At 43.8% G+C, this 12,759-nt stretch overlaps 1 protein-coding gene across 10 annotated transcripts in view; it reads left to right on the forward strand.

Moving 5' to 3' along the window:
- Positions 1–12,759, forward strand: part of NCALD (neurocalcin delta) — a 468,660-nt gene that overhangs the window by 411,533 nt on the left and 44,368 nt on the right.

Consider the following 12,759-nt stretch of genomic DNA (forward strand, 5'->3'; position numbering starts at 1 on the left):
AAAGGCAAGTCTTTCCCGCTGCCGCTCCCTCACTTCCTCCCTCCTCTCTTGTCCTCTCCTCTCTCCGTCAGTTTTCTTGTCTTTAAAGACTCTAACAACCTCTCTGGCATGTTGCCTATGCTTTCCAGAGAGCATCTTTGTGAAAAGTTCTTCTAGCCAGTGTCATGGAAGCACTGTGTAAGTCAGCAAGACATTTTGTTGTAAAACTTTCTCATTATCAACATTCACTACTGTTCCATTTTATGAATGCTTCTTTGTCTTCCAAAAAGTCCTTCAGATTAAGCAATGCTGATATTGAAAGTGTGGGCAGTTTCTGCTTGCCTGCTTGGTTGAATTGCAGATGGTTGCCATGAATGTTATTACGCCAAGTTCCTGTAGGTGAGTTAAGTATATTTATGAAATAGGTTACAGATGAAAGTAGAGAAAGTTTCCTTATTATCCAGTTGAGTCACTGGATTATTCTTTCTAGGTAAAAGAGCTCTGAGAGCTACATATGGCTCGACTACCCTATTCAGTTGGGATAGAGCTTTTTCCTATTATTGGATGCATAGATTCAAATTCAGTTACCAAAAAAAAAAAAAGTGTTCTGCACACCCTTTGTGCCAGCAGTATGCTAAGCACTAGAGATATTCAGATTTATAAGGACCAACCTTGCTATTGAGGTGTTCATAATTCCTCCAGAGAACGTTCACCAGTCAACTGCAGCTCTCTTTGTCATCTAGTAAGCACTACTGCAAAGATATGTGCTGGAGACATATAGTGGGGGAGGCGGTGGGACAGGGTGGGTGGGATATCATTTACCTGAAGAGTACAAGCGCCTGACCTTTGATACCAGATGTCATTATCAACTGGGTAAAGAAGTTAGTGAATGAATTAAAGCCTGACTCATTGTTATTATTGGGATTCAAAGGAACATTAGAATGGCGTGTGATGTGCTCACAACAGTGTCTGACACCTAGAACATGCTCCATGAATGCTCATTTGTAGATTAAGAGTAAGCAGTTGATTCAGGCTTTATTACTACGTGTCTGGGCAGTATGAGGAAGAGTCGTAGACCACGCAGGAGACACCTGAGGTGAGGTGGGGGCATAAGACACATAAAAAGAGCCTGCTCCTCCAGGTGGTTGGGGCAGGAGTGAGTGGAGAGAGGGTCAAGAGCTTTAGAAAGGACAGGTTGGGGCCAGATTGCTCAGCGATTTGTCATGTCAGACTGAGGGATTAGACTTGACATTAAAGTGGGGTGTCACTGGTATTTGCAAGCAAGAAGGCAGCATAGAGATGTGAGTTTTAGCTGATAGCTGATAGCCATCTGATAGCTGCAGGGGGAATAGTCTAGAGGGGAAGCTCGTTAGGAAATGAACACACTAGTGCAAGCAAGATATTATGTTCACATTCACTGTTTGTGCTTGGTGAAAGCCTGTGCATCTGGGCATTTCTCTGAGAACAAACAAAGCCAGAGTAGCTAAAAGATAAAGAGAAAATAATGCCATACATTTCATACATTTTTCTGAGATAGAACTGATAAAAACTGATGACTATCTAGAACACGAGGTGATGGAGAATGACAAGTGAGAAACAATTTCATGGGAAAGTGAGATCTTTCAGACCCCTGGAATTCAAAATACTTCATCAGCACTAGGAAATAAAGACAGCCATTTCTCTCCTAGCCTTTCTCCTCCCCTCGATCTTACTCTTTGGGGGGAAGACATCGCAGGCGCGAGTAGTGGCAAGCCCTCTCTGAGCAGCTGGTCCTGCAGCCTTTGGGGGTGAAGTCATGTTCTGTATTGTCTCCCAAAGAGATCATGAAAACTGAGTGACCCATGAAAAAGCAATGAATGGCTTTGGACCATATTCTCATGGCACCTTGAATGTTTAACTAATTTTCTTTTTAAAAGAGAGACCAGATCGTGACTTTGGAAGGTTGTTTTTCCCATCAAGGTGGAAATGTTATGAGAGGTCATATCAGATAACGGAAAACATGAAGTTATCTGATGAGATGTTAAGGACGGGATCTGGAGGGTATGTTAGGTAAACAGTTGGAGCGAGTGGTGATGTGTAAATATTTACATGGAACCTAAGAGGAAACAAGGAGAGGAAAAAGAATTACAGCATGAGATAGTTTCTGCTCATTGGAAGGATATTCATGAAGGAATAACAAAATCTTAAAAAGAAGACAGAGACATATGAATCTATTGTCTTTGACTTTGTGAATTCTTCCAGAATTTACTAGCAACACTCTTATTGGAAAGATGGCTATGTGGCATAATTTATTACCGTGGGTGAATAAGAGTCCATATAACTTATATATTAAATAGTAGAGTTTCTCGTGGGATGCATTTAATAATCATGAAAGAAAACACACTTTGTAGAGTGTGTGTTTGAGCCAGTTTCTTAGCAGGGTAATCTGATCCAGCCGGATTCTCATCAGAGGTATTTGTAACTAGAGAGAACTATTCTACAAACTGGGGTTTAAGTGAAGTTGCATTCCTCCTGATTTGTACTTAAATCTTTGAAACTCTCACATACCCTGCTGCTGCTGCTGCTGCTGCTAAGTCACTTCAGTCGTGTCCGACTCTGTGCGACCCCATAGACGGCAGCCCACCAAGCTCCCCCGTCCCTGGGATTCTCCAGGCAAGAACACTGGAGTGGGTTGCCATTTCCTTCTCCAATGCATGAAAGTGAAAAGTGAAAGTGAAGTCACTCAGTCATGTCCGACTCTTCGTGACCCCATGGACTGCAGCCTACCAGGCTCCTCCATCCATGGGATTTTCCAGGCAATAGTACTGGAGTGGGTTGCCATTGCCTTCTCCGTCATACACCCTATTAGCAGGCAAATCAGTATATCTCTCTTGGTCTGACCCCTTCCCTTAATTGTTCATCATTCTCCAAGGCTCATTCAGTTCCACGGCAGTGCTAATCTTCCACATGCCTCACCGAGGTTGCTGAGGTCTCGTTGGTCTCACTGGCCTGCCGTGTTCTTGCTTCTCACTGTCACACAGTGGTGATGTTGAACACTGGTCTCCTGCAGTCTGACAGTCAACTGCTTGTCCATAGCTTTGGGGAATCCTAATTAGTCCTGCAGATCACTCGGGCCGAGAGAGTCTCCCAACCAAGAATGTGCACCTATGAAAACTCTTCAGAACACAGATCAGCCCCAGGTATGCTGAGTCAAAGCCTCTAAGCATCTGCCTCCTCCTGGCATCTTTTTCTCAAGTCTTTCATCCAAATAGAGTACCTGCTTTTCTATTAAATCCTCAGCATGAAGGATCTTGAAATACTTCTTTCCAGAGACAATACGGCCACTAGCTCTCCATTTATACTCACGAATGAGGCCACTTCTGATCTGATTTTTCCATTTGTCTTAATAAAAATGAGGCAGGAGAGAGACTTCCCTGGTGGTCCAGTGGTTAAGACTTCACGCTTCCGATGCAGAGGGCATGGCTTCGATCCCTGGTTGGGGAATGAAGATCCTGCATGATGCATGGCATAGCCCAAAAAGACTAGAATAAAAAAAAAAAAAAGATTGAAAAAAATAGCTGATAGGAACTCCTCTTAAAAAAAAGAGGGGGAACAAACATTTAATCTCTGACAGATCTCCTCTGTAAGACACCTCAGTTTGTATAGTGCGTTTAAAAATTAGTTTGCTTCTTACTTTCTGCATATCAATCATAATTCCAGAATTCAAAGTATTCATAGTTCAAGCTTAGCCCCTAATGGCATTAACACACTGGGAAACTCTTGTTGCCACTACTGTACGTGTTCCCTGGCTAAAACAACAACCACAACAACTCTGGTTTGCCACATAGCCCCACATTCCCAAACATAACAATCTTGCACAGGACATAGAGGCCAAAAGGTTACCCATAAAAGGTTTGCTTTTTCCTGTTCTGCTATTTAAAAGGGAATGTTGATCCTTAGTTGAAGAGGATTTCAGCCAAAAATAGAAGCTAGACAGTAATGTATTTCCCTAGCTTTTCAAAACCTATTACCTCATTTCTGCCAGCAAGACTTACGATGCGAGATGCAGGCTGGTAGGAGGCTGCTGGAAAGGAGACTAGTAAAATAAAGAAAACGAGATTTTTGAAAGAAAGGAGAGAATGGGATGAATGGTAGACAGAAGAGGTGGTGAAGTGTGATAGGTACTGTGCTTGAAATCTCTCTGTTAAATATGAACCTTGACGGCTGTTGGATCCACCTTTATCCAGAGGCAGGTGTGCTGGGTGTGGCTGACAAGCATAGAGAAATAGGCCAAACTAAGCTCGTATTTACCATGATTAAGGTAGCCCTTCAATTCATTGTCTGACAGGACTATTTTGGAGGGTATTAATATTACTCTACTATTAATAAAGCCAGGGTAACAGGTGTAAACCAGGACATTGTAGGCACACCAGAAGTTATGGTTATCCTAACCAGGATAGGTCTATATTTTGAAGATGCTATATTTAAATCCCCTGGAGAAGGGAATGGGAACCCACTTCAGTATTCTTGCCTGGAGAATCCCCATGGTAGAGGAGCCTGGCAGGCTACAGACCATGGGGTCTCAAAGAATCAGACACGACTGAGTGACTGACATTACAACACTGATGCTGTATTTAAAAATTGAGCTATTAACTGTGAAAAATGCATTATTCTGATATTTGTGGGAGCTGTAAAAACAAACAAACAAACAAACAAAACCGTGCCACCTCAAGGAACTGACAATCTGGCCATAGAGAAAAGACTCATACACAAAGAAATTGCCAGGAATCATTTAACATAATGTCTAACCAAGCACCAAATAAATAATAGTCATGGTTTGTCATTGACACCTCAACAAAGCTGGGAAAAATGATAGTCATAGGGTATGGTAGAAAGAGCAATGGCCTTGAGGGCAGAACACTGGTGTTAAGTCATGGATTTGTCTTTAACTGGATGACATTATACAAGGCACTTAATCTCTTTAGGCACCCATTTATTTTGTTGAATTAAGTGATTCATTCATTCAGTAAACAAGGGTTTGCTCTGTGCCATTGTATCACAGGGGTAAAGAACAAAACCTTTACGGAGACATACTTGGGGTCAAGTTGCAGCTCTGTCACTAACTGATACTTGAACTTGTCATTTAAACTCTCTGAGCTTCAGTTTTCTCATCTGTTATGCGGTGATAATAACCCAACTTATGTGGTGAAAGAAAGGTGAACGTGAAGTCGCTCAGTCGTATCTGACTCTTTGCAACCCCAGAGACTGTAGCCTACCAGGCTCCTCTGTCCATGGGATTTTCCAGGCAAGAGTACTGGAGTGGATTACCATTTCCTTCTCCAGGGGATCTTTCCAACCCAGGGCTCGAACCCGGGTCTCCCACATTGGAGATAGACGCTTCACCGTCTGAGCCACCAGGGAAGTAAGCTCTTGTAAATGAGGAAATAAAGTCACATTTTGTATATAAAATATTGAACCATTTCAAATACATAGAAAATGTTTGAGAAATGATAGCAATTATTCTTATTATTCCAGGTACTGTACTAGTTTCTGGGAATGGAAAAGAAAATAGGGGAGAGAGATATGGGTGAAAGTAGGCCATGGTGTCTGCCTAAACACCTCCCTGGGCTGTTAGAGGGATTCCGTGAAGACATTAGGTGAAAGAGCTCCACATACTATATGTGAACAAAGGAAAGATATTATGGCTGTTACTAGTGGTTGGGGCATTATCTGGCTTTTTCCCTTATCTGTTAGAAAACTAACCTACAAGTAAGAGATAACCCCACAGTTCTTGAATAATCAGTAAAAATATTCTCTCACAAAACAAAAAGTCCAGAGGTGGAGTGCTTCCAGGATTGGTTAATTCTGTGCTTTGATGATGTCATCAAGAGTCCATATTTCCTCTCTGCCAATCTCAGAGGTCAGTAGACTCACTTCAGGATGACAGATATTACCTCCTCATCTCATCACACACGAGAGGCAGAAAGAGATCGTCTCTTCCTTGTACTTTTTCTTAATATCTAAGAAGTCCCTCCTTGCAGTATAACCAGTAAGTCTCAACTGGCCAAAACTGGATTCCATGTCCATTTCTAAGCCAGTCAATGATAAAATAAAGTTACTATAATTGGCTTATGCTAAGCAAGATCTGGGCTTCCCTGGTGGCCCAGTGGTAAAGAATCCACCTGCCAATGCACAAGACGCAGGTTCCATCCCTGGGTCAAGAAGATCCCCTGGAGAAGGAAATGGCAACCCACTCCAGTATTCTCGCCTGGGAAATCCCATGGACAGAGGAGCCAGTTGGGGCTACCGTGCTTGGGGTCACAAGAGTTGGACATGACTTAGTGAAGAGACAACAACATCAAGATCCACTCTCCTGGGGCTGGGAATCCTATCCTCTTCTCCCCTCTCATTGGCCCCTGCTACTGCTGCTGCTAAGTCACTTCAGTCGTGTCCGACTCTGTGCAACCCCAGAGACGCAGCCCACCAGGCTCCCCCGTCCCTGAGATTGTCCAGGCAAGAACACTGGAGTGAGTTGCCATTTCCTTCTCCAATGCATGAAATTGAAAAGTGAAAATGAAGTTGAAAGTGAAGCCGCTCAGTCGACTCTTAGCAACCCCCTGGACTGCAGCCCACTCCTCTGTCCATGGGATTTTCCAGGCAAGAGTACTGGAGTGGGTTCCCATTGCATTGCCCCCTGCCTCCCTACAAATAACAAGATATTGCAGAGGATACAGAGCACCTGAACAGAATCAATCTCTTGTTAACAGGGAAGAAAAAAAAATGGCTGCTGGGTAACCACCCACAGTGTCTTCTACTCTATTTCTAGTGCTAATTCCACCTCCAAAAGATCTCTTAAATCCACCGTGGTCTTTGCCCTGGTTCCCAACTTTCTTGCCTAGACTCTCAAATCCTTCTATCCTTTTCCCAACCATCCAATCAGCTTCCAGTCAGCTCTTCATATAATGCCTGTCTGAGTATAGCATTTCCTAACTTAAAAACTCTCAAGGGTCAATTCAGATGCAACCACCTCTTTGAAATGCCCCAGATGTTTTATGTATGATTCTTTATATCCCTGCTGAGGAGCAGTCTTGCTTTTGAGCTTTTTGTATATTTTCCATACTTCTCTCTCTCCTCTCTGTCCAAAATATAGTCGTAGCATTAGCCACACGTGACCACCTGAAACATGCCTGGCCCAAACTGAAATGTGGTCTTAGTACAAAATATACTTTGAATTTTAAGATTTAGGACAAATAAAAGGAGAAATGTAAAATATTTAATTAATAATTTTTAAATCAATTACATGTTGAAATGATCATTTCAAATGTGTTGGATACATTTTGGTTAAATGACACCCCACCTCAGTATTCTTGTCTGCAGAATCCCATGGATAGAGGAGACTGGTGGGCTACAGTCCAAAGGATCACAAAAAGTCAGACTGGACTGAAGTGATTTAGCATGGATGCACACATGCATATTTTTATCATTTATTGTATTCTTTGCTAGGATTATTTAGAAGGCCAAGAAATTAACACATTCCAGAAAATATTTAGCAGGAAATCTGTTTATAATGGAACAGTGAAGTCAGAAACTTTTTATATTTCTTGAGCAAAAATGAAGGAATTGAATTTTACAATTATGGCAGCTGAAAAATGCCATTGTTTGAAGACAGTCATCTTTTTAAGAGATGGCTGGAGAACTTAACAGTCCTAACTTAGAAATAAATCATATCTATGCTCAGAATCATGTGCTGAAGATGAAAGCAGGCTCACTTGGTTACTCTCTGGTCGGATGGCTCTGGGGCCCTTGGAAGGGGAGTCCTGTTGCCCAGCCCCCACCTCTGGGGCCGGCTGACCCCACCCCACAAATGAACAGAAACAACTGCAGAGTCCATTATTTTGTCAGGAGCATTGCTTTCATAAGTGCTCTTTGCCAGATCTTGTAAAAAGCAGTGTTTCCTCTGGCTTTGATTTTTCTCTTGGTCACTCGGAAAAGCGCTGTGCCTGTGACATCTGGAAGCAGGGCTGGGATTCTGGGACCCTGGGACCCTTTCTTTCTAAGGACTTGTTATCCTCGGCCTGCTTGATGGTCCTTTCTTTCCCTTTCCTTCTTTCTTCCTTTCTTTTTCTTTCTTTCTTTCTCTTTCTTCCTCCCTCCTTTCCTCCCTCCCTGCCTTCCTACCTTCCTTTCTCTATCTCTTTCTATTGTAGAAAAATATGCGTAACATCAAATTTACCACTTTAACCATTCTTAGCTGTACAATTCAGTGGCATTAAGTACACTGATAATACGGTGTAACCATGGCTACTGTCCATCCGTAACTTCTTCACTGCCCCTGCTTCATTGGTATGCCCAGTAAGCACTAATTCCTCACTCGCCTCCTTTCTCCCAGCCTAGTAACTGCTATTCTACTTTCTCTCTCTGGAAATTCACCTATTCTGTGTACTCATATAAGTGGAATCATGCAGTATCTGTCCTTTTGTGTCTGGCTTCATTCATTTAGCATAATGTCTTTAAGATTCATCCATTGAACAGCAGGACGAATACTATTTCATTACATGTATAAAGCACGTCTTTATCCACGGATCTGATGATGGACGTTTGTGTTGCTTCTACCTTTGGGTTATGTGTAGTTTTTAATAAAGCATAGAAACATGTGACGACACCCTGGCCATTTCTGCATTTGTATCGGTTTCTAATGAAATAAAGAAACCTAGATGTTATCACCAAAAAAAAAAACAGAAGTATGACTGCCTTGCTGAAAAAGAGAGCCTGCTAGCGTGGGAAGATGTCATTGAGTGGAGACCTCTTTACAGTTGGTATTTATTTATCTGAGTCAAGTGCAAACACCTCCCAGGAAAGACAGCCCTGCCTCATCACCTGGCAAAGACCAGAAGCAGGGTCTGCCCTCTTCCCACCAGACACTCCCAGGCAAGAAGGGCTTCTGAGTGTCTGTCAGAAAACTCCAGCCAAGGATTGTCTGCTCGCTATTAGGAAAGGGGACTTTTAAAAGGAGAGTGGAAGTGTCCCTATCTCTGGGACTGAAGCAACTCGGAGGAGAATTTCACATAGTCTTCATTCAGGAGAGTGGGGCTTCTTTTTGGTGTGTGCTGGCTGCCATTGTATTCCAACACGCAGTGCTAGTTGAGGTTGTAGCCAGAGACCTGGAAGTCTCCAAATCCTGTTCTGCAGGTCCTCTCTCCTCCCACTTGAGGTTTCCCTGGAGCTATAACACATGCTAAGTCACTTCAGTTGTGTCCGACTCTTTGTGACCCGATGGACTAGCCTGCAGCTCCTCTGTCCATAGGATTCTCCAGGCAAGAATACTGGCGTGGGTTGCCTTGCTCTCCTTCAGGGCATCTTTCCAGCCAGGGATTGACCTCGCATCTCTTCTGTCTCCTGCATTGGCAGACGGGCTCTTCACCACTAGCGCCACCTGGGAAGACCTATAAATATACAGACCTCAGGAAATCAAAATGCCTCTTATCACTAGCCAGACACGCGGGCAGGTCTCTCTGGTGATCAGGTTGGAGTAGATGGTTCGAGCTCAAGACCCAAGTGAGGCCTCCTCCACCCTCTCAGCTCCTGAGCTGGGGGGAATAGTCACTGTACTATGAGTAAACAGAGGGATGAGGGAGAAAGTGCTGGAGATTTCTGCTTATCTATGGAGCCAAGGCAAAGCAAGGAGCAGATGGGCATGTATTGAACTTCTGCAAACTGCTTCTGGCTTTTGGCAAATTGGTAGCTGGAAACTTAACCAGTGACATTAGTGTTTCCTGGGGAGGGACCCAAATAGAGGCAGAGAAAGGGCAAACTGCTCCTTCCTGTGTGTGTGTAAAGGTCCTTTGTACACGTTTCTTTTATGACGTATGTCCCGCACTGCACACTAGTTATCAGCGCTCTTCTGCAGAGATGATACCAAGGCTCTGAGGTTGTACATGAATGACCTGCCATACACCTGAGTGCCAGAGCACGATTTGGACCTAGATCTGTTGGGCACCATGGTCTGCAGTCACACAGTTATTCCCTAATATTCCTTTTGTCAAAATTGGCCCCAGAAAGAGTACCTCAGGCCCTACAGCACTTGTCCTCGTCTGCCCTCTTCCTGATCCTGTTCATCGGAGAGAATGCCACTCCTGTCAATCCCAGTAATTCACTTTGGTTCTTTGGGGAAGCATTTCTGACAACGGAGGCCATCCGTTCTGCAGAACCATTTATGAGTCCTAATTTAGAAACAATTGAAGTGATTATAACATGAAAATTGTTTTAAAAGAAAAAGACAAATGACCTTATTTCAGGATAATGTAATTATTTTAAGGGTTTCTTTCTACTCCACAGTCAAAGCCTGGTTAGAAATAATTGTTAGAGAGCAAAACAGTGGCTTTGAAAAGTTTCACTGAGGAAATTGTAAGTGCTTAGGGAGTTAAACCCACATAGTTGACAAATGCTGCTACACAATTCCATTGATGCCTGGTGTACAGAAAACACACAGGAGCACATACATGTGTGCACACACTCCAGGGCGAAAGGAGCGGAGGAGACCACAGCCACCTTGAGAGAAGCGAAAGTGGAAGTCACTCAGTCACGTCTGACTGTTTGCAAGGCCATGGACTATACAGTCCATGGAATTCTCCAGGCCTGAATACTGGAGTGTGTAGCCTTTCCCTTCTTCAGGGGATCTTCCCGACCCAGGGATTGAGCACAGGTCTCCTGCATTGCAGGTGGATTCTTTACCAGCTGAGCCATAACATCCACCTTACACAGTGATTATACGTTGACACTAACAAGGCCCACATGCTCTTCGGCACTGAGAGAGCCTTATCCAGTTCTGCCCTCTAGGTTCACTTCTCTTAACATCCATGGTTTTTTGGTTGTATCAGCACAGAGACTGCATAACAGACTGGTTAAGAATATGAATTCTGGAGCTGTGGACCTGTATCTTAATCCTGTCTCTACCACTTCTTAGCTGTGTGATCTTGAATAACTCACTTAACCTCTCTGTGCTTCAGTTTCTCCACCTGTACAATGAGGATGATGGTAGGACCGCCTTCAGAGGGTTGTTCTGAGGATCAGATGAGCTAGTGTGTGTAAAGCACTGATCCATCAGGAGTGCTCTATAGAAATGTGAAAGTGAAAGTTGCTCAGTCATGTCGACTCTTTGTGCCTCCATGGACGATATAGTCCGTGGAATTCTCTAGGCCGGAATACTGGAGTGGGTAGCCTATCACTTCTCCAGGGGATCTTCCCGACCTAGGAATTGAACCAAGGTCTCCTGCACTGCAGGCAGATTCTTTACCCACTGAGCTACCAGGGAAGCCCCTATAGAAATATGGTGAGTAACAAAATATCACAGCAGCCAACCAGAGCCTACCATGGGTGAGAGAGGAGACAGGTAGGGAAAAGTATTTTGTTTTGCTTTTTATAATCTGGGCCTCATATTTACAAAGGATCATACACTCAGACTCTTGTCATCATTTATCCCCACTCCAGTTTACACATTAAGTCACCGAGTTAGACTGCTGAGATTGATGGATGGGAAGTTCATAATGCCACTTTAATGGGGTCCCTGGACCACAGCATCTATGGTGCACTATGACTTAGCATTCTTTATGAATCCTGTAACTCACTTCTAAATATGGGACTTCCTTGGTGGCTCAGTGGGTAAAGAATCCACCTGCAGTGCAGGAGACCTGAGTCAATCCCTGGGTCAGGAAGATCCCCTGGAAAAGGAAATGGTAACCCACTCCAGTATTCTTGCCTGGAAAATCCCATGGACAGAGGAGCCTGGCGGGCTACAGTCCATAGGGTCACAAGAATTGGACACGACTTAGCAACTAAACCAACCAACCAATCAACCAACTCACTTCCAAACAGTATAATTAAGGAGCTTTGAATTTTTACAAGTATCCTAAAAGCATAAATTTGCTAAACATCAGTACATGGAGTACATCCCGATTTTTGGAAGTCTGTTTTGGCGTGTCCTCTCACTTTCTTACAAGCCACTGGGACATACAAAAAGGAAGCTAGCCAGACCTCCTTCACAATGAAGTGGACATGTCTCATTTCATTAGAGGAGGAAGGTCTGAGTTGCTGGTGGCAAGTCCTTCAAATGCAAGCTTTTTTTTTTTTAATACAACTATTAGTGTATAACCATGTTCCCCCAAGCTCAGTGGGAAAAGGGGCTCCTGGAAAATAGACTTTTGGAGGAAACCATCTGGACTTCCCAAGTGGCTCCGTGGTAAAGAACCCGCCTGCCAAGCAGGAGATGCAGGTTCAATCCCTGATCAGGAAGATCCCTTGGAGAAGGAAAAGACCACCCACTCCAGTATTCTTGCCTGGAAAATCCCATGGACAGAGGACCCTGGAGGGCTACAGTCCAAAGAGTCCCAAAGAGTCAGACACAACTGAGCAACTGAGCAGCAGCAGTAGCAGGAGACCGTCTGCAGGGATGTGGAACTGTGATTGTTTGCCTGGTGCTCCAGTTAGGACACTGCCAGCCATGAGTCTCAAGAGCTCCAACCCTGGCTCGCCATAGGTGAAATTTATCTCACTCCACTGAAAGTTATGGGCAACACCCCAGCGAGTGGCTCAATAATGTCCTCAAGGATTTTTCTCTTTTCTCATGTCCTCAGTATCACATTATCTTCATGTTTTGTGGTCACAGGATGACAACAACAGGTTCAGCCATCACATGGAGCTGCAGGAGAAGACCGTTTCTTTTCCTGTTCCCCCATTTTATCCGGTTTTCCATGTGGCACCAGTGGTAAATGCCAATGCAGGAGACATCAGAAATGTGGGTTTGAT

This window comes from Bos taurus, chromosome 14 (assembly GCF_002263795.3).
Source record: "Bos taurus isolate L1 Dominette 01449 registration number 42190680 breed Hereford chromosome 14, ARS-UCD2.0, whole genome shotgun sequence".
Classification (NCBI taxonomy): Eukaryota; Metazoa; Chordata; class Mammalia; order Artiodactyla; family Bovidae; genus Bos; species Bos taurus.